Source organism: Pogoniulus pusillus, chromosome 6 (genome assembly GCF_015220805.1).
Source record: "Pogoniulus pusillus isolate bPogPus1 chromosome 6, bPogPus1.pri, whole genome shotgun sequence".
Lineage (NCBI taxonomy): Eukaryota > Metazoa > Chordata > Aves > Piciformes > Lybiidae > Pogoniulus > Pogoniulus pusillus.
In genome coordinates, this window is record NC_087269.1 from 42,448,126 (window position 1) to 42,473,992 (window position 25,867).

A 25,867-nucleotide genomic window follows, 5' to 3' on the forward strand; every position below is an offset into this window, starting at 1 on the left:
AGGGAGTGAAGGTTTCTTTGTTCAGATATCAAATTGATATCTTCATAAAAAACATGAATTGCACGAGTTCTCATCATAGTTTCTCTTGTGAGAAAAAGGATCTGCAAAAATAGGAGTCAGTGAAAGACCAACAAACTTCTTTACATCACAGTTCAGTGAGGTAAAGTATGACGATTCATTGCCCTCCTCGTATGATATTTGTGTTCTAAACTGAGTGGCTCAATGTCTTTTCTTAGCAGCAGGAAATCACAGACATTAAAGTACATGATGTAGGGCAGGGGTCCTCAAACTACAGCCCACAGGCCAGGTACAGCCCTCCAGGGTCTTTAATCTGGCCTGACAGTATTTACAGAACCTCCCACATCATCGTCCCCCCACCCCCCCAACGCTGGGGGTTGGGGGAGGGAACCAAGCAGCCATTTCTTGCCACTCAATCCACGTGCCAGCCTCCACAGCCCCCAAGCACCCGCCGGGACTGGGCTGGAACCAGCGCCTTGTCCTCCACCTGCCTCCCCCCATGGGGTGCCTCTTGGCTACAAACTGCCCTGCCGCTGCCCCGTTGGGTGCCTCCTGGCTACAAACCGCCCTGCCGCTGCCCCGTCCTCCTCCTATTTCTCACTGGCACTTGACGAAAGCAATGATGTTCCTGATTCTGCACAACTGGTAATTTTCATTCATGGGACAAATGATTCTTTCGAAGTCACAGAGGAGCTTGCTACACTGAAAAGCATCCAAGGAACAACTACAGGAGAGGTTATCTAGGAGACAGTTTGCCAAACTGTGAATGATTTGGAGCTGGACTGGGCTAAACTATTCAGTGTGAGAACTGATGGTGCTCCTAGCGTGGTGGGGTCCATGAAAGGAGTGGTTGCACGCAGTAACAAAGAGAAGGACAAACGCAACCATTCACATCCAATAGCCCTACACTGCACCATCCACCAACAAGCACTGTGTTGTAAATCACTGAAGCTGGACTCTGTCATGAAAACTGTGGTTTCTTGCGTTAACTTCATTAGAGCTCATGCACTACACCACAGACAGTTTCAGGAATTTGTCTGAGCTAAATGTTGACTATGAAGGTATTCTCTACCACACAGAAGTCCATTGGCTGAGTCGAGGGAGAGTTTTGAAATGATTTTATGACTTAATTGCACAGGTTTATGATTTTATGCTTTCTGAAAAACAAAGAAGTACCAGAGCTCGAAGATGCAGAATGGAAATGGCACCTTGTGGTTCTGACAGACGTAACAGAGCTACTCAACAATTTCAATGTCCAACTTCAAGGAAAGGAGAAGCTCATCTGTGACATGTATTCACATGTGAAAGCATTTCAAGTCAAATTAGACCTGCTCATTAACCAAGTAAAGGAGGAAAACTTCTGCCGTCTCCCCACAACTCAAAACCTGTCTGCAGAAAAAACAGCAGCCACATTCCTAAACAAAACACGTATGGATGTACTAAAAATGTTGCAAAAGGAGTTCCAAATTAGATTGAAAGAGCTTTGTCTCCATGAACAGGACATACAGCTTTTCCAGAACCCATTTCCCGTTGACAGTGAAACTGTTGATCCAATTTACCAAGCAGAATTGGCCAAACTACAGACTTGTGACTTGCTGAAAGACGCATTCAAACCAAGCAGCCTTACTAATTTCTGTGCATCTCTCCCCTCAAAGACATATCATAATCTCAGGAACCATGCACTCAAAACTGCAGCCATCTTTGGCAGCATCTATGTCCGTGAGCAGACTATTTCCCAAATGAAGCATCTGAAATCTCCAATCAGATCCAGACTAACTGATGAACACTTGCATCACTTGCTACGACTAGCAGTGACGATATGGAACCTAACACTGACCACCTCGTTAGCCAACAGCAGGCCCAGAGTTCACACTGAAAGATTATTTGGGTTTTGTTGATTACAATTGTTCTTCATTTTAAATATTGCATTCTTTTTCCTGTTTTTTGTGCACTACCACAAATAAAATACATGCAGTGTGTATAGGAATTCATTCCTTTTTTTCCCAAACTATAGTCTGGCCCCAAACAGTGTCTGAGGGGCAGTGAACTGGCCCCCTGTTCAAAAAGTTGGAGGACCCCTGATGTAGAGGATCCCATTTGCCAAGTTTTCCCATTATTGTTACTATTTTGTCAGTCTTTTGGCATACAAATCTCTAAGCGCCCATGAAAAGAACCTGATGCACGAATTCTCCCTTTGCACGCCGTGTGTGTTTGTATGACAGTGTGTTTAATGTACAAAGAAAGGAAGTTCTTCAAAGAAGCATTATGTTTTGTCTCTAGGTGCACCACTCATACTTTACCATGCTGCTTCCTCATAAAACACTTAAACATATATCAGATGCTTTAAAAATTATGAACAAATTCCATTGTATGCTCCTGCATACAAATGTTACGGAACTTGTGTGACCTGACTGCGGAAATACAGCTTTGATTAATCAGACCTGAGGTTTTACTAATGAAACAGCAGGTGGGGTAACCACAAAATTAAAACTTTTAACAGCCTCAGAGTGAAACAGTCATCAATATGAGAGTTCTGAGCTCCTCGTCTGCATTTCTGAGAAACATCCCTAACTTCCTCTGAATTTCTGCTCCCAGAAGAGGGCGATCTTTCTGTAGTCTGATAAGTACCTCTTAGCCTCTTGCTGTATTTGCCACCTTTCAGACAAGGCAGGTACAGTCTCACGAGAGGAAGACTTACCTTTTCCTTAGGAAGTAGCTGCTGTGCTTCTCAGAGCAATCTATGGAAGCTGCCTCCTACAGAAGTGGTAGATTTTTGTTCAGGGGTGACATTTTCAGTTTGATCAGCTGTACAATATTAGGTATTTCTCATCCAAGGAGAGTATCTGTAACAAAATGGCAAAAGAGGCTTGTCAGAACCTTGCCATTGAATGATCACCTTTTGCATTGTGGTGGTTTGGGTGTTCCCCACCCCCCCACACTTTAGAAGTCCCCAGTTATACTCAGCCAGTTCTGGGAATATAAATGAAGCTATTTATTTACAGCTAGCACAATATACAAGCAGATATTTACAGTATATACAGAAATATACAAAATTATACAAGGTAAAAGGTAATACAGAAACACAACAGCCCTCCCAGAAACCTGAGTCCCCAGGAGGGGCTCTCAACCACCTGCACCTTCCCCCTGCCCCTCTCAACCTTACCCCAGTCCTAAGGAAGAATGGAGGTTCAGCCAAGAGGTTAAGAAGCAAAGGTGAGTGGAAGGTGAGGTTAGGGAGATGCAGCTCACCCAGAGCGAGAGTGAAGACAAAACGGTGAAAGTGTTATCTAATGTCTCCCCTTCTTGTTCCCATACCTCTCAGCAAGACTGTGAGGGGAGTAAACATAACCATTGTTTTCCTTTCACAGCCTATGATCTACTTTTTCTCACCAAAACATTCTACCCTGCTTCAAACTAGCACATGCACCCATGAACATTTTGAGCCAGTTATATCCTTTCAATTAGTTGCCTTTCAACATCTGAGATATAGAGAGTTGTCCATTTTTTAACTCAACAAAACAACAAACCACAGACCTCCAAGCATTTTTAAAGGTTTTTAGACAAAAAAATCAAGTTTGCAAAACAAATTCTCCAGTAATTCATGGTACTCAGGCTTAAAGTGCCACTAGATTAGGATGTACGGCAGTAACTAAAACATCACAGTATCATCAGGGTTGGAAGAGACCTCACAGATCATCAAGTCCAACCCTTTACCAAAGAGCTCAAGGCCAGACCATGGCACCAAGTGCCACATCCAACCTTGCCTTGAACAGCTCCAGGGGCGGCGACTCCTCCACCTCCCCAGGCAGCCCATTCCAGTGCCCAATGACTCTCTCAGTGAAGAACTTTCTCCTCACCTCCAGCCTAAATCTCCCCTGGCGCAGCCTGAGGCTGTGTCCTCTTGTTCTGGTGCTGGCCACCTGAGAGAAGAGAGCAACCTCCTCCTGGCCACAACCACCCCTCAGGTAGTTGTAGACAGCAATAAGGTCACCCCTGAGCCTCCTCTTCTCCAGGCTAACCAATCCCAGCTCCCTCAGCCTCTCCTCGTAGGGCTGTGCTCAAGGCCTCTCCCCAGCCTCGTCGCCCTTCTCTGGACACAAAACAGATTAAATTGAGGGCTCAAAAGCTATGCCAATGAGAACAGAATCAGCATAAGTATTACAACAACTTTTCAGATGCTTTGAAAATAGTGACACTTTTTTTTTCTTTTTTTTTTTTTTTCCCCTAACTAAAGGGATGCAGAAGTAGGGGACACAGTCTCAAGTTGTGCCAAGGGAAGTCTAGGGTGGATGTTAGGAGGAAGTTGTTGCCAGTGAGAGTGATTTGCATTAGAATGGGCTGCCCAGGGAGGTGGTGGAGTCACTGTCCCTGGAGATGTTCAAGCAAAGCCTGGATGAGGCACTTAGTGCCATGGTCTAGTTGACTGGCTAGGGCTGGGTGCTAGGTTGGCCTGGATGATCTTGGAGGTCTCTTCCAACCTGGTTGATTCTATGATTCTTTGATTTCTGCATCATGTATGCAGGCACTGTGGTTTATCCCTAGAACTTGTTCTCTTCTACATTTTTTTAATAATATATAATGCTGGCTCTGACTTTTTCTGCTCTATGCAATACATTTCTATAAAAATACTTACTACATATAAATATATACACACACACATGTAGACACCTGGTTCTCATGAAATATCTAAGTTTTAGTGGAAATAAACCAAAGACAACTTGTTCTATGGATTATTATTTCTCTCCATAAGTGGGTTGAAGTCTACAGATATCAACTCCTCTTGGGTTTCAATCTTGTGTGCTCAGGAAAATGGACAAAAGCCCTTGCTTTTGTCAGCAATTTGCTTATAGCACAAGTTAAAATGTTAGAACATCAGGCAGATAAATTTCTCTCATAACCAGGAAAAAATATAATTTATTTCCTACAAAAAAGCTGAGTAGTAAGATAGAACTGTACTGAAGCAGAGAGAATAAATGGAGAATGGAAAAACTAGGCAGGGTGAAGAAGCATCCTGAAAAGCCATGTGATTACAGATAGGAAAGACTTATCACTGCTCTTTGTGACTAGTTAGAACTGGAACCGAAGTTAGCAGAACAGCAGAGGGAAGGATCAATTAGTTAGGATGCCATGAGTATTCCTACCATGAGACACCAAGAAAAACTCAGGGAAAAACACAAGAAAAAAAAAGAAAACAGAAGGAACTTCAAAACAAAGGATAATGATAATTTCTTTCAATACCCACAGTAGCAATGCAACCCGCGAGCTCAGGAATCAAAGGTTAATGATTTAACACATTTACATGCTTTGCTGTACTAAAATCTTATCCTGTAAAGTTGATAACTGGTGCTGCAGAGTTTATTAAGGGCTTAGACAGTCCATGTCCTGAGAAATGGAAAAGTATGGGAGCAGATGCCATGACAGGTCATTCCTTCCATGACGTGAGAAGTATTCTGCAATTGATGGACAGTGAGTTTAAGGATTGTCTCTTACAGGAAGGGAAAAGGCTGAATTCTTTGCAGAATAAACTTAAGAATAAATTTAGAAAGGCAAAGGCTGTGTGCATGATTGATGACACCACAGAAATTGTCATCTTTTTATTGTAAGAGGCAGAACTACTACATTGACCCTAGCATCCTGTTGTACAAATACTCTGCTTTTCTCTGGACTGGAAATTTAGGCTCAAGGTGAGGAGAAAGTTCTTCACTGAGAATGAAGTTCTTCATTGGCTACTGGAATGAGCTGCCTGGGGAGGTGGTGGAGTCGCTGTCCCTGGGGCAGTTTAAGGCAAGGTTGGACGTGGCACTTGGTGCCATGGTCTAGCCTTGGACTCTGTGGTAAAGGGTTGGACTTGATGATCTGTGAGGTCTCTTCCAACCTTGGTGATACTGTGATACTGTGACTAATATAAAAATTGGTAACACAATTTGGTGAAAACCACTCATTTTAAAAAAATAATAACCAGTGCAATATATTCCATTACAAAATAACCAAAATAGGATGTGTTTCAAGGCACAGGTTCATGAAAGCCTGCCAAAGAATACCCACTCCATCATTCAGCCTTTATCACTTCACCCACTTACTTGCGATATTGTTATATCCTTGGCCCTTCCAGACCCTGCTAATAACCTCAACACTATTGATTAAGAGGAGAAAGTAACTGCAAGACAAAGAAAACAGGTTGTAAACACCAACTCTTTTCACACAGATTATCCAGCTGCTGGTTGCTGCTAATCAATTCCTGTTATAAAAGAGCCACTGAGAACAAATCTAAAGGGTGGCTTGGATTTTTGTTACTGAAGAATACTTTAGAATTTCACCCTCAGTAGAAATTTCAGCCTGCTTAAGTCCTTTCCAAAAGTGTCAAATCCACCTTGAGCTAATTCAGGAAGCTTCTGACCAGACCTTTCTGAAGTACAAAATGGTAATAAAGAGTGTCAGTGACAAAGGAACTTCTGATTTAAAGAAAGTCACGAACAGGTATCAGAGAAGAGTGTACAAAATTGCAAGCAGCACTGCAATGATTTATTTGCCTTTTTTTTTTAAACAGAAAGGGACTGCTCTAGCATTCAATAACAGAATTATTTGCTTAAAATAACAGAGAATCTGTCACAGACCTAGAAGTAAAATTCAGACCTCAGACCCAGCCATGAGTCAAACCCTCTGTTGTTTCACATGTAGCATCTTGCAAGACTACATATTTACTATTCTCCCAGTTTCCATGTTATAATAGGAAGGTATTTAGAATAAAATTTGTAGTACCTAGGAGGTACCAGAAAGTCACTGTCAATAGAACTCCTCCATACTTAGATGCATAAGACCACATGAAATACAAAGAATGTTTAAACCACTACACCACTCAAACACAAAACACATTGTGATGGCCTGGGAGTTACCAGCCCCCCCACCCACCCCCTGTCCTGCTGCCTCCAAGTTCACCAGAGTAGACTCAGTCAGCTGGAAGTGAAGGAAGCTATGTTTACACCTAAGCACATTTTACAAGCATATATGTACACATAATATACACAGATATTTGCACTTGTATCCAAGTTAGTACAGAAACACAAAATCCCCCCCAAACCAGCCAGACTGCCCAGGAGGGCTCCCAACCAATCACCTCCCTGCTTCCCCCTCTTTCCCTCCCCTCAGAAATAACTGATAAATTGCCAAATATATTTCATGTGATAAATCTGAAGAGATCTGAGTTAAGATGTCAAAAAGATGACAAGGAGGTTAGAGGAAAAAGGTTAGATTGGATTAAAGAGTTAAGGCAGATGCAACCATTCAGACTGACACAGGAGAACAACTGAGAAGTGCGTGCCTTATCTATATTTTGACTCGTAGCTTCTCTCAGCAGAAGAATGAGTAATATAGGTCACTGTCATTCTTCTCCTCACAGCCAAGGATTTAATTTCTTCAGTAGAATATTCCTATTGGCCTCAAACCAATACACATGTCCTCTCGAGAAAATAAAAGGTATTTGTCAAAATCACTTAAAACATCTCAAATAGTGTCCAGGCATTTCTGTCAATTTTAGAATAGTACAATAGTAATTGTAGATGAGCCACAAACCTGTAGAAAGCAGCTATAAAACTCAAACTGTTCTCACCATATTGTGAACCATGAACCTTGTTCAAAGAGAGAGGAAGGATAAAGAGAATTATATATACTTCTCCATAAATAGCTACTGCAGTAAGTGTACGCTCATGCTGCATTTGGAAAAGATAAGAAAAGATAACTGACACAAGACTCACACCATTTCAATATTAAGCTTCACCAAAGCAACACACCAGCTGTCCACTCAGGTTCACATTTCATCTTCTGGCTTGACTAGGTTTGGCACAGTGACTCAGCAGATTATTGAGTGGCCTCAATAGGCCATGCAGGAGCAGGAAAGACATGAGCTTATACCAATGTGATACATAGAAGGTCAATCCATTTATTGAAGCTAAGCATGATGCTTATATGGTGGAGTTCAGTAGAGGGACGTGTACTTGGACTGGATGATCTTGGAGGTCTCTTCCAACCTGGTTGATTCTATGATTCTACTTCTCACAGGCTTACATAGCAGAGTATGGGCTGTCCACATGCTGACCAACTACCCCCCTTTGTGCAGCTAGCCACAACATTTGCTTGTTCACAGGGCTAACCCGCCTGCCCCCTTCAAGGACCCCTCATACAGCTCAGTTTACAGACAGCAGTCAAACTTTCCCAGCTTCTACTCAGGGCTGCTTCCCTGCAGCTGTGCCTCTTGTCAGTTCTCAGACTGTTCAGTTAGTCCTGTTCAAACCCCGACGGTGGATAAGGAGGAAATATTCCCTGTGACCCTCAAGACCATTAGATGTCATTTTGCAAACAGAAAGGCTACCATGTGTATCACGCTATAGATGCCATAAAAAGCCCTCTATATCCTGCAGCTGAATAGTCAAGCCTAATAACACATTTGACCTTTACAAATATACAAACAGGATGGCAGAAGAGATTATTTTAATCAGATCTGAACGCATATGAGAGGGAAACATGCAATTATATGGATTATGCTTCTATCTAACATTTCAGCAGACATCAACTCGGGCAGCCAATAGAGATATCCATTGCAGTTGCCACAAACACGACAGCACTGAGATTAAAATGCATTTTATTAAACACAGATACACTTCCATTGGCTAAAATAATTAAAAAACCCAAACAGCTTGGACTATGAATTTTAGATGTCTGACAGCACATGTCTTACTGCTGTGTTTCAAACAGAACTTTGCAAGCTCACCAATTTCTTTTCAGCATAGACAGAATCATAGAATCAACCAGGTTGGAAGAGACCTCCAAGATCATCCAGTCCAATCTAGCACCCAGCCCTAACCAATCAACTAGACCATGGCACTAAGTGCCTCATCCAGGCTTTTCTTGAAGACCCCCAGGAACGGTGCCTCCACCACCTCCCTGGGCAGCCCATTCCAATGCCAATCACTCTCTCTGTGAAGAACTTCTTCCTAATATCCAGCCTATACCTACCCTGGCACAACTTGAGACTGTGTCCCCTTGTTCTATTGCTGGTTGCCTGGGAGAAGAGGCCACCCCCCACCTGGCTACAATGCCCCTTCAGGTATTCACTTCTTTGCTTGCCTGCTAAACTTCACTGCCGCCAGTTACCAGGAGCAGACCCTGGATGCCTGCATGCGATCAGCCTGTGTGGCCAGCCTGACATCGTGCTGAGACTGCACCACATCTGCCTGATGCACCTGAAGGTCCTGCCTAGAATCCCTGGACATATACACAGATCAACCAGAAGCCAGGAAAACAAGGTCAGAGATTGTCTGTGTCCTTTCCCCAGAAGCTGGGAAGATTCAAGCCTCAACATCCAACAAGACAGAGTCCCCTGAAAGCATTTGGGTACTGTGTGGACTCTGGCTAGCCCCCACGAGGGTTACAATAATAATTTGTAAATGCTTAAATGTGTCTTTGTGATTCTCTGTTGCCTTCTGCCATAGAGCAGAAGAAGCTTGAGCCCATCTAGTGGGCAAGAAGCTTATTGACCGCAAGCGCATTTGACCATGGGAACCTTCTCCTCCAGTTCAATTAATGTTTGTATATTTTGCTGGTTATTACTAGATCTAGATATTATCCACAGAATGTATCACAGTATCATCAGGGTTGGAAGAGACCTCACAGATCATCAAGTCCAACCCTTACCACAGAGCTCAAGGGCAGACCATGGCACCAAGTGCCACGTCCAACCTTGCCTTGAACTGCCCCAAGGACGGCGACTCCATCACCTCCCTGGGCAGCCCATTCCAGTGTCCAATGACTCTCTCAGTGAAGACCTTTCTCCTCACCTCAAGCCTAAATCTCCCCTGTTTCCATGTAAGAACTGAAATATTATCAAAATGAGTGGTCAGGGGTGGTGAGAGTTCTGAATAGCAACATTCATAATAAATAGTAATTTTGGAAAACATCATCTTGCATCAATTAATTTCCCCTCCCCAACAGAACTATCAAAAAAGGGTTGAAAATGATAAAAAGGAGACCTGCATTACTCAAGGGAAAATCCACTGATGAATAACTGTAACTGAACCAGAAAAAAATGAGTCCATGACTACCAAATTAAAAAGATGGAGTTAAGAATGGTCATTTAGATGACAGTGACACATTATGTGTGGATCCTTCCATTCTGAGAACACAAAAGACATAATAAACAAGCAAGCAGGAATTCAAATATGTGAATCTAAGAAGAAACATGAAGTAAACTGCAGCCAGAGAGACCTGGTCTAATCAGGAAACTGACAGAACTACTTAACTTCCAGAACAAAATCTATAGAAAGGATGGATTCCTATAGATAGAAAAGTGTGTATACAAATACATTCTGGAAGGAGGAGCAGCCCAAGGCAGAAGGAAGGAAAGATACATGCATGCTGACTGCAGCAGCACTGCCAATTTGTACTGAATTGAAAGATGTATGCTTGAAATATTATGGGAAATTGCAGTAGAGCTCCAGGGCAAAGTAAAAAGTCAGACCTTTAGGAGGGGAAAGGAAATGGGAAAAAAAATGAGTTAGAACAGTGTATTATAGATGAGATAAAAATTGCAGAACAATACTAAAAGGCAGCACTTCTGAGGTGCTGAAAGACAGTGTTTAGAGACACTTCATGTTTGATGGTAAGAAATCATGTGCTTAGCAAAATAGCAGGTAACTGATCAAAATGTGATGATATCTAATAGGGTTTGAAGGGATATTTACAAGATGGCATTGCAAATTTATTTCATTCTCTTAAAGCAAATATTTCATGCATATGTAAAATTGAGAGGAGATCTCCCAGAATCAAATCCCTTTTAGGGAAAAAGAAATGCTTAGACTACACTTACATTTCAATTTCAATCAAGCCACCAGTCATAAGTAAAACCAAAAAGAGCAAGCCCAATGCAGTCTCAAGAAAGAAAAAAGTGGCAGAGAGTTTCTAGCTCTGAAAATAAATCAACCAACCATCACTTTCTACCTGTTCTTTCAGTCTGTACCAGGAAGTGGGACCACAGACACAGGAAATGCCAATGCCCAGGAATCACAGAATCAACCAGGTTGGAAGAGACCTCCAAGATCATCCAGGCCAACCTAGCACCCAGTCCTAGCCAGTCAACTAGATCATGGCACTAAGTGCCTCATCCAGGCTTTGCTTGGACACCTCCAGGGATGCTGACTCCACTACTTCCCTGAGCAGCCCATTCCTATGGCAAATCACTCTCTCTGTCAAGAACTTCCTAACATCCAGACTATACTTCCCCCAGCACAACTTGAGACTGTGTCCCCTTGTTCAATTGCTGGTCGTCTGGGAGAAGAGACCAACCCCCACCTGGCTACAGCCTCCCTTCAGGGAGTTGGGACATGCAAGACTACAGAACAAGAATACTGCTGTGTAGGAATGGGGAAGAAGGCTGCTGGTGGTGGGGAAGCATGTTGCTGTCAGAGATGAGGTGTATTCTTTCAGTGAAAAGACCACACCTAATTCTGAATTAACTGGTGATACCAGAAACAACAGTACCCATCAGACTAGGTGGTATAACTCCAATTAATAGAATCCAATTAATATTTTGCCACTTCTTCTAGATTCTTGTGTAGCCACTGACAAGTAGATTTGAGGTTGTCACATTTATTTCAGAAGGCAGACTAACATTTTATTACTGAGTATTTGGTCAAGCCTTCACAGCTTCTTGTTTCTCCCATCTCTCAACACATTCAGGCAAAACAGGACAGCCTGCTAATACAAACTGTCAGACAGGGCAAGTGCCAGAGAACAACCCTTCTATACTTCATCTGATCTACCTCACATACAAATTTTCCAATTCATATGTGATAGCAAGATTTAGAACATCTAATTTTCAGTTACTGACAACAACAGGCAGCTGTCCATTATGGTAGTGTTATTATCATGGTGTGGCCGTTTGAGCTGATCCTCTATTATATTAATTTATCTATTGTTGCCATTTATGTGACCTATCCCTGGAAATCTTCATCTCTCCCCTATGTCTGAGCTAGAGGATCAGCTCAAATGGCCACACATGGTAACATACTGCAATTTGAACTTTGGGTTTGGTATTAAGCAATGCCAAATAAGTATTTTAATCCAGTAACAATAGCACATGTTCATTTTCCTCTCAAAGCAAACAACAAGAATTCCTGTCACACGAAGGGCTTTCCCTTCACATGTTACAAACACTTCTAATTTTTTTTCCCTGCTGTTCTTTCTGGAGAACTATAAAATAAGCTGTAATCTGTGATTAGCACTTAAGCAGGTTATATTCCCGTGGCACAGTTAAAGAAAAGCACGTCCTCATGCTGCAGCAGTTCACCTACCAAGATGCCTTAGCATCATAAGTCACAAAAAGTTTCACCACCAAGGAGTGATGACCACAGGTGCCAGAAACCTGCAGTTTGTCAGGCTCTCTGTTGCTTGTCAACCTACCAGGCAGCTTGCAAAAGGCTGAAGCAAAAAAGCCAGCTAGAAACCCAGCAGGAATCTGCCAGAATCTTACCTCAGCTCTGTGGAATGGAAATGGTCTCTGCAAAATGATCTTGTTTCATTAAGCTAGCAAGTTCCAGTGAAGATGCACAGTGATTGAATATCACAGAATCAACCAGGTTGGAAGAGACCTCCAAGATCAGCCAGTCCAACTTAGCACCCAGCCCTAGCCAGTCAACCAGACCATGGCACTAAGTGCCTCATCCAGGCTTTGCTTCAACACCTCCAGGGATGGTGACTCCACCACCTCCCTGGGCAGCCCATTCCAATGCCAATCACTCTCTCTGCCAACAACTTCCTCCTAACATCCAGCCTAGACTTCCCCTGGCACAACTTGAGACTGTGTCCCCTTGTTCTATTGGTGGTTGCCTGGGAGAAGAGACCAACCCCCACCTGGCTACAACCTCCCTTCAGTTAGTTGTAGACATCAATGAGGTCACCTCTGAGCCTCCTCTTCTCCAGGCTAAACAGCCCCATCTCCCTCAGCTTCTCCCCATAGGGCTGTGTTCCAGGCCCTTCATTGCCCTTCTCTGGACACATTCTAGTATCTCAACATTTCTCTTGAATTGATCAGTAGGATCACCTTTGTAACTCCAAATTAAAATGGGCTTTACTGAAAACCTTCACATCTGATCAAATCAAACAAAACCCAACATTCCATTATTGTTAGTAATTAAAAGCAAGATGAAATAAACCAGATTTTTATCTGTATAGAAAATCAAAGTTATTTTGGGCTTGATGTTCTCACTGGTGGGACAAGATCCATCTCTCTGAGGAGAACCTGCTCTGCATGTTTTACAAGAGCTTTGATGTGACTCAAAATTACCACTTTGTAGTTTCAGGCTCATCTGTGTTTTAAACCTTTGTGGAAGTAATAACCAAAAGGAAAAGTACTTGAACACCTCCAGAGACAGCAACTCCATCACCTCCCTGGGTAGCCCATTCTTTGAATGCTTCTTTGAAAGAGCAGCCTATAACTGAGGTGGTCCTTTCCTATATTCCTATGAATAAAATGCTTTATGTTAATTTTTCTGGTCAGCCTTACTTGAGCTAACCCACAAATAGGCCCTCTCTAAGGTCAGCTTCTGTTAAGGAAACTAGCATTGCATTGTATACACAGATTCAACAGGTGTAAGCTGCACACCTTTATATTCCTCCACATTTTCTCAGAAAAGGGCATATTTATTCTGGTGTTAAACTGTTTGTTCAGTCTGGGTCAGCCTTACTTTCACAACACCAGTGAAGCAGAATCACAGTTTTTCTGACAGCCTTCCTGAGACCTCTCTTTTGTGTCCTTGTCCAGACTCTGAGTTGGGAATTACTTTGAAAGCATCAAAATATTAGAAAATGAGACCCAAATAGCTGGAAATTTTGTAGGCCTTCAACTTCCTTCCTGACCAGCACCTCTTTGCCTTACAAGTTGCTATTAACAGGTTCATGTTAACTGCAAAGGTTCTTGAAGCAGTAGTGAAGGAAAGTTGTAAATGAACAGAGGAAATGTATGCAGAGGGCAGACAAAGAGCAGCTCAGATCTTTTAGCTTATCCACATAGCCACAGTTTTGTTACCCAGAACATTTCTTGTCCAACAAATAACTTCCCTTGTCCTACTGGCCACACTGTTCCTGATGCAGGCCAGGATGCCATTGGCTCTCTTGGCCACCTGGGCACACTGCTGCCACATCTTCAGCTACTATCTCCCAGCACCCCCAGGTCCCTTTCCTCCTGGCTGCTCTCCAGCCACTCTGTCCCCAGCCTGTAGTGCTGCTTGGGGTTGCTGTGGCCAAAGTGCAGAACCCTGCACTTGGCCTTGTTAAATCTCATCCCATTGGCCTCTGCCCACCCATCCAGCCTGTCCAGGTCCCTCTGCAGGGCTCTCCTACCTTCCAACAGATCAACACCTGCCCCTAGCTTGGTGCCATCTGCAAACTTACTGATGCTGGACTCAGTCCCCTCGTCCAGATCATTACACTAAATACTGCATACCTAACATGCCAGAACCAGCATTCACCACCAAAAAAAAAAAGGATTTCTAGAAAGAAATGATTGTAAAAAGATGTATTTTTAAAGAGGGTGAAAACACACACAGAGAGAAATGTCTGTAACAATTCCAAAGATATGTGACAGCACGAAGTGGAGTGGGTTGATGAAGAAACACTGTAATTATAAAACCCTGTAATCTGGAACAGGCCTAGCTGATTTCTGTAATGGTGTAATTTTGCTGTTTTTAACATGACATTATGTAGCTATGGTATCTGATTAGGTAATTTACATGGAGTGATTTGACAGGAATTTTAAAATATCTTGGGGGCTTTATATATCTATTAGAAAGGAAGGCTTCTATTTTACTGCCTAATTATGCAATGAGAAAAGGATTTTGATATCTGTCAGAATATGAATCCAGGAGACCAGAATTTAATTATAAAGCACTTGCTCCATAGCAAAGGTGAGAATTTTGTTGAAGCTCTCAAAAGGCATGATTTTTAACTTGAAGGAATTCATCCTTTTCAATGTCTGAATTTAAATCGCATCTCTGGCTGACCAAGGTTTTCTGCTTGTTTAAAACTCTGCCTTACCTGTTTCTATTTACTTTGGTGCTCCTTTAGCACTACTAGAATTGCCTAATTTGTTTTTCTATTGGCATTTCTCCTCCTAGATCTGTCACAATCTTTTCATTAGATGTTCCTTCTGCAACACTCCACTGTTACACCCCATAGCTTGTTTTACCCTGGAACCTTTCCAACTGACCTTAAATGCATACAATTTTCACCACTATTTCAAAACACACACCTCAGTTCTACTAACTACTCCTGATTTTTCTTGTTCAAAGTAATATTTAGCCTTGCTGTACAGATATCTCTTTCAAGGCAGTGCAGGTAAGTTCTCAAAAGGCATGATTTTTAACTTGAAGGAATTCATCCTTTTCAATGTCTGAATTTAAATCGCATCTCTGGCTGACCAAGGTTTTCTGCTTGTTTAAAACTCTGCCTTACCTGTTTCTATTCACTTTGGTGCTCCTTTAGCACTACTAGAATTGCCTAATTTGTTTTTCCACTGATATTGCTCCTCCTAGATCTGTCACAATCTTTTCAACAGTGTGCAACACTCCACAGTTATACCCCATAGCTTGTTTCACTCTGGAACCTTTCTAACTGACCTTAAATGCATACAATTTTCACCACTATTTCAAAACACACACCTCAGTTCTACTAACTACTCCTCATTTTTCTTCTTCAAACTAATATCTAGCCTTGCTGTACAGATCTCTCTTTCAAGGCAGTGCAGGTAAGTTCTCAAAGGGCATGATTTTTAACTTGAAGGAACTCATCCTTTTCAATGTCTGAATTTAAATCGCATCTCTGGCTGACCAAGGTTTTCTGCTTGTTTAAAACTCTGGCTTATCTGTTTCTATTTACTTTGGTGCTCCTTTAGCACTACTAGAATTGCCTAATTTGTTTTTCTATTGGCATTTCTCCTCCTAGATCTGTCACAATCTTTTCATTAGATGTTCCTTCTGCAACACTCCACTGTTACACCCCATAGCTTGTTTTACCCTGGAACCTTTCCAACTGACCTTAAATGCATACAATTTTCACTACTATTTCAAAACACACACCTCAGTTCTACTAACTACTCCTCATTTTTCTTCTTCAAACTAATATCTAGCCTTGCTGTACAGATCTCTCTTTCAAGGCAGTGCAGGTAAGTTCTCAAAGGGCATGATTTTTAACTTGAAGGAACTCATCCTTTTCAATGTCTGAATTTAAATCGCATCTCTGGCTGACCAAGGTTTTCTGCTTGTTTAAAACTCTGCCTTACCTGTTTCCATTTACTTTGGTGCTCCTTTAGCACTACTAGAATTGCCTAATTTGTTTTTCTATTGGCTTTTCTCCTCCTAGATCTGTCACAATCTTTTCATTAGATGTTCCTTCTGCAACACTCCACTGTTACACCCCATAGCTTGTTTTACCCTGGAACCTTTCCAACTGACCTTAAATGCATACAATTTTCACCACTATTTCAAAACACACACCTCAGTTCTATTAACTACTCCTGATTTTTCTTGTTCAAACTAATATTTAGCCTTGCTGTACAGATATCTCTTTCAAGGCAGTGCAGGTAATTAAGGTCAGATGCCATCCACCTGTGCATTGTCCAAGTTGCCTGTTGAATATATGAAGGAAGAATAATAAGACACAAAGAATAATCTTCTGATGTCTCCATCAGCTGTTGCCCAACATCTTAGACTAGATTCCTAGCTTTCAAAAACAGTAAAGGTGAAAGATACACTTATGATAGCAAATTAAGCAATGTCAGCAAAGAGACCATGCTGTTAAGAGACACTGAAAACTTGCTTGTTCACACTGTTTCATTTTTAAGTCTCTAACAGTTCCAGTGTGCAGAAAATTATATTCCCTCAAACAATTTCTTGGTTCTGGAGACAGCAGACAACATTCCCAGAAAAACACATGAGAGCACAAATGTCCACCTGTCCCTTGTGCTGGAAGATAAAACAGTTTCATAATATAGACATGGGTTTTTCTCTGCCAAGTGACCTCACACCTTGAGTGCTGTGTCCAGTTCTGGGCTCCTCAATTCAAGAGAGATGTTGAGGTGCTGGAACATGTTCAGAGAAGGGTGACAAAGCTGGTGAAAGGTCTGGAGCACAAACGCTATGAGGAGAGGCTGAGGGAGCTGGGGGTGTGCAGCCTGGAGAAGAGAAGGCTCAGAGGGGACCTCATTGCTGTCTACAATTTCCTGAAGGGAGGTTGTAGCCAGGTGGGGGTTGGTCTCTTCTGCCAGGCAACCAGCAATAGAACAAGGGGACACAGTCTCAAGTTGTGCTGGGGGAGGTCTAGGCTGGATGTTAGGAGGAAGTTGTTGGCAGAGAGAGTGATTGGCATTGGAATGGGCTGCCCAGGGAGGTGGTGGAGGCACCGTCCCTGGAGATGTTGAAGTAAAGCCTGGCTGAGGCACTTAGTGCCATGGTCTGGTTGACTGGTTAGGGCTGGGTGCTAGGTTGGACTGGATGCTCTTGGAGGTCTCTTCCAACATGGTTAATTCTATGATTCCATGAACTGTACAGATGTAACCAGTAAGTCCGTTAGTATCAACTGCAAATTCTGCCATTTTAAACAACTTTGGAGTTTACTAAGGAGCATGAGAGAGAGAGCAATACAAGAGTAGTTTAGAATAAAGTATCTAAGTGGGTCTTTAATTATTGAATCCTCAGGCAGAGTCATCTGGGATCAACCAGTAAGGGAGTTTGCACTGCACATCACACTAACTGCTGCAAGAATTTTTCTCTGTTAAGTTAACTTCTCCTATGCAAAACGAGCTTCTAATGGTTAAACTGCAATATTTACATATGGAACCAGGAGACAGATACAAGAGCAGCAAACCTGACTGATGTGCATGAAATTTTCAATCTTAACTTTGCATGGGAATTTAGCATTCATGAAACACATGCAGTACATCTTCATTGCTGTTGGCATACTGACAGCACAGTGCTATTTTACACTGACAACACACCAGTTTGGCAACCCACAATTCAGAGTTTGAATGGATTCAGGTCGACTGTAAATCTTATCTCCCAGGAGTTCCACGCTGAGTGGCTGACATTTCAGCAACTTGCCCTCCTTCCTAGCACAAAACTGCAATTTATAGAGAGTTTAAGTAATAAGGCCAGTGAATACAACTTGTTAAATGCTCCACTCTTATTCACACACTGGGGTAAGAACTTGGCGAAATACATGTACAGCATCATGAGCAAACTAAAAGTGCATGCAGAAAGAGTTCGACAGACTTGGTCCAACACAACACAACACAGGAGCTGTTCAAGGCAGGATTGGACTTGGTGCCATGGTCTAGCCCTGAGCTCTGTGGTAAAGGGTTGGACTTGATGATCTGTGAGGTCTCTTCCAACCTTGATGATACCGTGATAGGTATGGAAAGATCTTAGAGGAAAAGCATATCTCATGTTGTTTCTGCACAGCAGTTCCACCAGTCTTCTGTGCTAGATTTAGAATAGTCAAAACCAGTGTGCTAGTTTGAAGCAGGCTAGAATGTTCTGGTGAAAAGAACTAGATAATAGGCTGTGAATGTTATGCAGGACCCACTTTATTCCAAGTTCTTTATTAGTCTTTCAGAAAAAAAGAATTCTTCTAGAGCATCTATGTTTTGTCTTTTAAGTTCCCTTGAAATATTTCAGGCTTCCAGCATATTTTTCCAGTACTTTATTATGATTGGGGAAGGGCCTAGAACACAAAGCCTATGAGGAGAGGTTGAGGGAGCTGGAGGTCTTTAGCCTGGAGAAAAGCAGGCTCAGGGCAGACCTCACTGCTGTCTACAACTACCTGAAGGGTCTCTCCTCCCAGGCACGCAGCAATAGAACAAGGGGACACAGTCTCAAGTTGTGCTGGGGGAGGTCTAGGCTGGATGTTAGGAGCAAGTTGTTGGCAGAGAGAGTGATTGGCATTGGAATGGGCTGCCCAGGGAGGTGGTGGAGTCACCATCCCTGGAGGTGTTCAAGAAAAGCCTGGGTGAGGCACTTAGTGCCATGGTCTGGTTGACTGGCTAGGGCTGGGTGCTAGGTTGGACTGGCTGATCTTGGAGGTCTCTTCCAACCTGGTTGATTCTATGATTCTAAGCACAGTTCTAGGCCTGAACTATGCAGTGAGGAACCGCAGACTTCTTACAGGGTACTCACCATGCTGAATCACATTCAATCGGTGTTACTGGTTTTAAGTTCTCACAGTAGAGATAACTTTTTTGCCTCTCCAAATTTGGTATCTTATAAAGTATGGTCTTTGTTTCACAAAAAATCACATAGCTGCACTTTACCTTCTATTTTATCACTAAAGGATTCATACACATTCTACATACAACAGTATTTAAAAGCAAGCCTTATGACCCAAACCAGGTATATGTCCTTTTCTCTCTCATCACAGTTAAGGTGCAATTTCACCTTCTACCTTTACACAGGTGCTCATGCCATTATGTTTTCCATAATATTTAATTCCTCTCTGGTAATAATAGAAGGGATGCAACTGTTTGTTTTCACAGCTTGTTTAGTCTCACCTTTCCCTAACATGAACAACTTGACTTCCTGCTATAGGGGAGAGATAAACACCAATTTTTTCCAAACCCTGCTACTCAGATTCAACAGGATTCTTCCTCCCTTCAGCTACATCCAAACCCCACTTTCATATCAGTTTAAAAGTCTTATGGTGAAATATTCTTTCTGGAAAGGCTATGAAAGCTATGCTGAGATCCTTTCTCATCTAAACCTTCATTTCCTGTTGAAGTAGTGCACCTTTTAAAACTACTTTGGCTAATAAGAGTGCAGAATCCATCACAAAGGCAATGTAAAATGTACAACGGGTAAATAATTCCATTTCATTCAACTTTATGTGGGTGGGCAGGCCTCCCTCTATGAAATATGCTATCAGCACTGTGTGGTATGTAGGGGTTTGAGCAGAACTGAAGTGAAAAGAACAGGCAGGGCAATGTTAGGTCATTCTGATAAGGAGGCACAGCTGTAGAAATGTAGCCTTGGGGAGGCTAGCAGAGCTAGTTGAAAAAGTAGCTGCTATCTGTAGCTGAGCTGTGAGAAAGGGCCTTGAAGGGGGGCAGGCTGGTCAGCCCTGGGAATAGCTGATGACAGAGCCTATCAAAAGTACATGCCCCTGTACCAAATCCACAGTATAAGCATCACTCTTGGCTTCAATAAACGGATTGACCTTCCATGTATCATATTGGTATGACCTCGTGTCTTTCCTGCTCCTGCATGGCCTTTGAGCAACCCACCAGTGGCGTATAATACTCACCAGCTAAACTGGGCACAGAGCTGTACATAATGGCATGTGCAAGAATGATTTCATCTTCCAACAGAAGTCAAAGGACCATGTGCAAATTTATAACAGAGAGAAATTTCACTTGCCTACCTGATTGATAGCCCTTCCTCTCCATGACAGTATCAGGCTAAGTATAGAGCAGAGCTCTTAATAAGTCCCTTAGAGACTTCTCAAACAAAACTTAGAACAATACATTCAGATTCCTCTCTTTCAAAATCCTACACGTTTTAGATCTTGTCAAAGAAACCCACTGGGAAATAGCAAGCATAATGCTAATTAAAACAAAACAAAAACAAAGACACTGTCCTAGAAATAACTGTGTGTGGGGGGGGGTGGTTTAAGGGGAGAAATCTTCATTTTTTCAGTCACAAACCAATTTGCAACGATGAACTCTGAACTAAGTTGAAGGTTACTACTAGCCGTTGAGTTTGTCACTTGTAACTGATAATCACTTAAGAGTCATAGTATTTACACCTACTACTGTTATCACAGTATCATCAGGGTTGGAAGAGACCTCACAGATCAAGTCCAACCCTTTACCACAGAGCTCAAGGCTAGACCATGGCACCAAGTGCCACGTCCAACCTTGCCTTGAACAGCCCCAGGGACTGCAACTCCACCACCTCTCCAGGTAGCCCATTCCAGTGTCCAATGACTCTCTCAGTCTGAAAAATTTAACTAATAAAATGAAGACAATTCTAAGGCAATAACCAGGCCTGAACCTTGAAAAACTAAATCTGTTAAAAATAAAATCAACAAAACATGGAGGTAATCATTACAGAACAGATTTCTGACTTTTTTCCATGTCCAACATCATGTCACACTTTTTATTATCTTCTTAGAACAAGGGGACACAGTCTCAAGTTGTGCCAGAGGAAGTCTAGGCTGGATGTTAGGAGGAAGTTGTTGGCAGAGAGAGTGATTGGCATTGGAATGGGCTGCCCAGGGAGGTGGTGGAGTCACTGTCCCTGGAGGTGTTCAAGCAAAGCCTGGATGAGGCACTTAGTGCCATGGTCTGGTTGATTGGCCAGGGCTGGGTGCTAGGTTGGACTGGATGCTCTTGGAGGTCTCTTCCAGCCTGGTTGATTCTATGATTCTATAACAATAAGTTACTTAATAAAACAATTGAATCCTTAATTTTCTCAATTATAATTCCAAAGAGGCCTAAAGTAGAATAAAATACTGGAATAATGCTATAAGAATATTGCCAAAGGCACTCTAATACGTTGTTTCAGTGGATATTTTCTGAGACATTCTTTGTGCAGAAGTACTTTTACATTCCATAGGTCAAAAAATACTATGCTATGCCTCTTTTAACCTCCAGAAAAGATGCTTTGGAAAGCATTTACTACAGGATAAAGAGCATCAACATTATGGTATTTTGTTTCCACCAGGCACCAGTGAGCATTTCTAGCATTACTCAAACACAGCTGAAAAAAATAGGGCTACGCAGGTTTACAGCAATGAAGATAGTAAAAAGTCACCGAGTCTTCATCACATATAGTCTGGTATTGGCTACTGTTCAGCCCCTTCCCATACTAATATATTCTCCAAGTTGATCATTATCCAATTATTTGTGGAATGTTAGATTTTAGTGAAAGGGAATCAGAAGTGAATTTGTGGCCTTTCAGTTCCTGATAGATTATCTATTGCAGCCTTGATTAAAAAAATTTGTCCTAACCAGCTTTGTTTTGGTTTTATTTCTCATGTAATCCAGTGAATGCTTACAACAACTGGAAAGAAGCTTTATTCTGATGAGTTCTCATTGCAACTACTAAATCCAAAGGATCGATATGGAATAACCTACCAGAGTTTATTCAGACTGTGCAACACTTTCTGCATCTTCAAACCTTTATTTACTGGTAAGGACTTATATTGAAATAATTCTGTTTCCAAAGCATGACTTACTGATAACACACCTAGACAACATTTCTTACTAGTAACCTTTTCTCTCTCCTTACTGTCAAGAGCATAGCCACATGACTGTCAGACATATCTATTTTGTAGACAAAACATCTCTGGCCCAAACCTGCCACATTAAGGCAAATGAATAAACAATTTCCAATTATTTTGGAGGGTTTCTTTGACACAGTAATTTATAAATTCCCTTACAGTCAGACTCCTACTTTGTTTCTTTAGCATTTGATTCAGAATGCAGGCAATTAGACTTCTCACAACAAACTATTTACTAACTAGATTTTGTTTGTTTGTTTTCTGTTACCTGCATAGAAAAGAAAGAGCTGATAATGTACTTCTACCCTATGTCATATTTTGCACATTAGTTGCTTTATATTTAATTTCAGCATAACATCCATGCAATATGATGTGAAATCCTTTTTTCACAGAACACCCTCATTCCTCATATCTGATTTTCTGTCTGTTAAAAGCTGTTCAATAAGTTAGGGCAAAGTTAATATCAAGACCTATCTCAGTTTTCCTAAGTGATGATGTATTCAGAGTGTAATAGAAAACACTAAAGAGGGAGATCCATGTCCCCAAAACACTAGGATAACTTGATTTTTTTTCTTGACTTTCATGGCACTTGGAATTACTTCTAAGTATTAGTCTGGAAAACACATTAATATATTAGTGTTATCTAATGAGATTGTCCAGCATATCCAAAGATTCTGAGACTTTTTTCCACATGTGTTCTGTACATATAAATGTCTTCCAATGTATCTTTGTTCATATTAGTCAACATCTGAAGATTTTCAGCACCCAAAGTCTCCATCAGGTACAAAAAGGGCTGGGTGATAGGTTGGACTAGATGATCTTGGAGGTCTCTTCCAACCTGGTTGATTCTAGGATTCTATGATTCTAAGTACTCTGAACTGAGTATCACATGTATTATTGCAGTAAATATTGAGTGAACACATGGATCATCCCACTTGGGTCATTACTTGTCTAATGGAATGCTGTACAGGCACAGTGACAATTCATCTTTCCTAAAAGATGACTACCTAAGACAAAGAATAAAAGACAGCTGTTCTTCTGGTGAGAAGAAGGAATTTTGTTTGTTTCTTTTCTGCCATTAGAAATGAAGAAACTCCAAACACTGCACAAATGGATCATCAGTAACTGGAAAAATCTGTATAGGCATGAATTCAATAGACTAAAATAATGTGCAAGATGGAGTGAAGAGGATTTTACTGTTCAGATGTGAGAGGCAGCTTAATGCTATTGAAATAACAAGGCAGAGTGACAGGAATGCAGGTGAGACATGTGAGAAGGATAACTGAGTTGTATATCTGTCAGGAAGACAAGAGAAGTTCTTTGCAGAGAGGAGAAATCCAGAAGTCTGGACTATCTACTTTCTTTTCCTATAAGCATTACAAGAGAAGAATCACTGAACTTTGGCAAATCTTATCTATATTTGACTGAAGAACCATTGCAACAGAGGAACCATGAAAAACAAGCTATGGCTTCTGTTAGAAGACAGGTAAATCAGCTGTTGCAAAGCAGTAGGTAAGATGGGTTTCAATGAGCTATTTCATCATTGAAAACATCAGGAAAAACCTGATTCACACAAGGTAAGGAGATAAAACTTTAGGGGTTTTGACTGGCCTAAAGCAGCTCCTGTTAAGAAGACTGCAATAATTTTCTTAAATACAACTCAGAGAGTAGGTCACTCAGCATGGATTTATATCCTCTCATGTCAGTTTTGGTGGATCTGGTCTACTTCTACTTTGGGAGTCACAGTATCAGTATCACAGTATCATCAGGGTTGGAAGAGACCTCACAGATCATCAAGTCCAACCCTTCACCACAGAGCTCAAGGCCAGACCATGGCACCAAGTGCCACGTCCAATCCTGCCTTGAACAGCTCTAGGGACGGCGACTCCACCACCTCCCCGGGCAGCCCATTCCAGTGTCCAATGACTCTCTCAGTGAAGAACTTTCTCCTCACCTCCAGCCTAAATCTCCCCTGGTGCAGCCTGAGGCTGTGTCCTCTTGTTCTGGTGCTGGCCACCTGAGAGAAGAGAGCAACCTCCTCCTGGCCACAACCACCCCTCAGGTAGTTGTAGACAGCAATAAGGTCACCCCTGAGCCTCCTCTTCTCCAGGCTAACCAATCCCAGCTCCCTCAGCCTCTCCTCGTAGGGCTGTGCTCAAGGCCTCTCCCCAGCCTCGTCGCCCTTCTCTGGACACGCTCAAGCATCTCAATGTCCCTCCTAAACTGGGGGGCCCAGAACTGAACACAGTACTCACCAAGGTGCTGGTAGTTGTATCCTTTCCCATTTGAAAACAGGCTTTGACAACATATTTAACAATCTGTATATTGTAACATGCTCTTGTAACAAATACTGAGTGACCAAGAACAGTCAGAGTTCAAGAAAACCCAAAGAAGGCACTTTCTGAGAACAGGCAAAAAACTAAGTGTTCATGATTGTCTGAGTGGCTCACTTCAGAATTAGCATGCATCATGTAACAGGGCTTGCAAATAGCAGGCCAGGGCAAAATGATCAATGCTATCTTGTCAGCTTTAAGTGGTATAGTAGTGTAGTATTAGTATAACTACCTATGATGAAAACAAGGTATTAAAGTGTATGAAGCTATTAGTAAGTAATTTTAAGAGAGTTTCCTTCATCAGCCACATAATTAAGATAAAATCCTTTGAGGGAGCAATAAAAATTTTATAACACTATTAGAAGAATTTTATGTCTAAACATGTCCTAAACCCAGGAAGAATTACCATTTGATGATATGTCTGATCTTCAGTTTATCAAATCTGGATCCGCATTCAAGACCCAACAGAGGCCAATGGGATGAGATTTAACAAGGCCAAGTGCAGGGTTCTGCACTCAGTCCACAACAACCCCAAGCAGTGCTACAGGCTGGGGACAGAGGGGCTGGAGAGCAGCCAGGAAGAAAAGGACCTGGGGGTACTGGTAGATAGTAAGCTGAAGATGAGGCAGCAGTGTGCCCAGGTGGCCAAGAGAGCCAATGGCATCCTGGGCTGCATCAGGAACAGTGTGGCCAGTAGGACAAGGGAGGTTATTCTGCCCCTGTACTCAGCACTGGTCAGGCCACACCTTGAGTACTGTGTCCAGTTCTGGGCTCCTCAATTCAGGAGAGATGTTGAGGTGCTGGAAGGTGTCCAGAGAAGGGCAACAAAGCTGGTGAGGGGCCTGGAGCACAAACCCTATGAGGAGAGGCTGAGGGAGCTGGGGGTGTGCAGCCTGCAGAAGAGGAGGCTCAGGGGGACCTCATTGCTGTCTACAACTACCTGAAAGGAGGTTGTAGCCAGGTGGGGGTTGGTCTCTTCTGCCAGACAACCAGCAACAGAACAAAGGGACACAGCCTCAAGTTGTGCCAGAGGAGGTCTAGGCTGGATGTTAGGAGGAAGTTCTTCACACAGAGAGTGATTGTCATTGGAATGGGCTGCCCAGGGAGGTGGTGGAGTCACCATCCCTGGAGGTGTTCAAGCAAAGCCTGGCTGAGGCACTTAGTGCCATGGTCTGGTTGACTGGCTAGGGCTGGGTGCTAGG

At 42.3% G+C, this 25,867-nt stretch overlaps 1 long non-coding RNA gene across 2 annotated transcripts in view; it reads right to left on the reverse strand.

Moving 5' to 3' along the window:
- LOC135176346 (uncharacterized) overlaps window positions 1-25,867 on the reverse strand; it is a 236,557-nt gene that overhangs the window by 110,955 nt on the left and 99,735 nt on the right. For both annotated transcript variants that reach the window (XR_010302612.1, XR_010302611.1), the window contains exon 2: window positions 2,717-2,861. This is a non-coding gene — a long non-coding RNA (uncharacterized LOC135176346). The remainder of the gene's footprint in view (window positions 1-2,716; window positions 2,862-25,867) is intronic.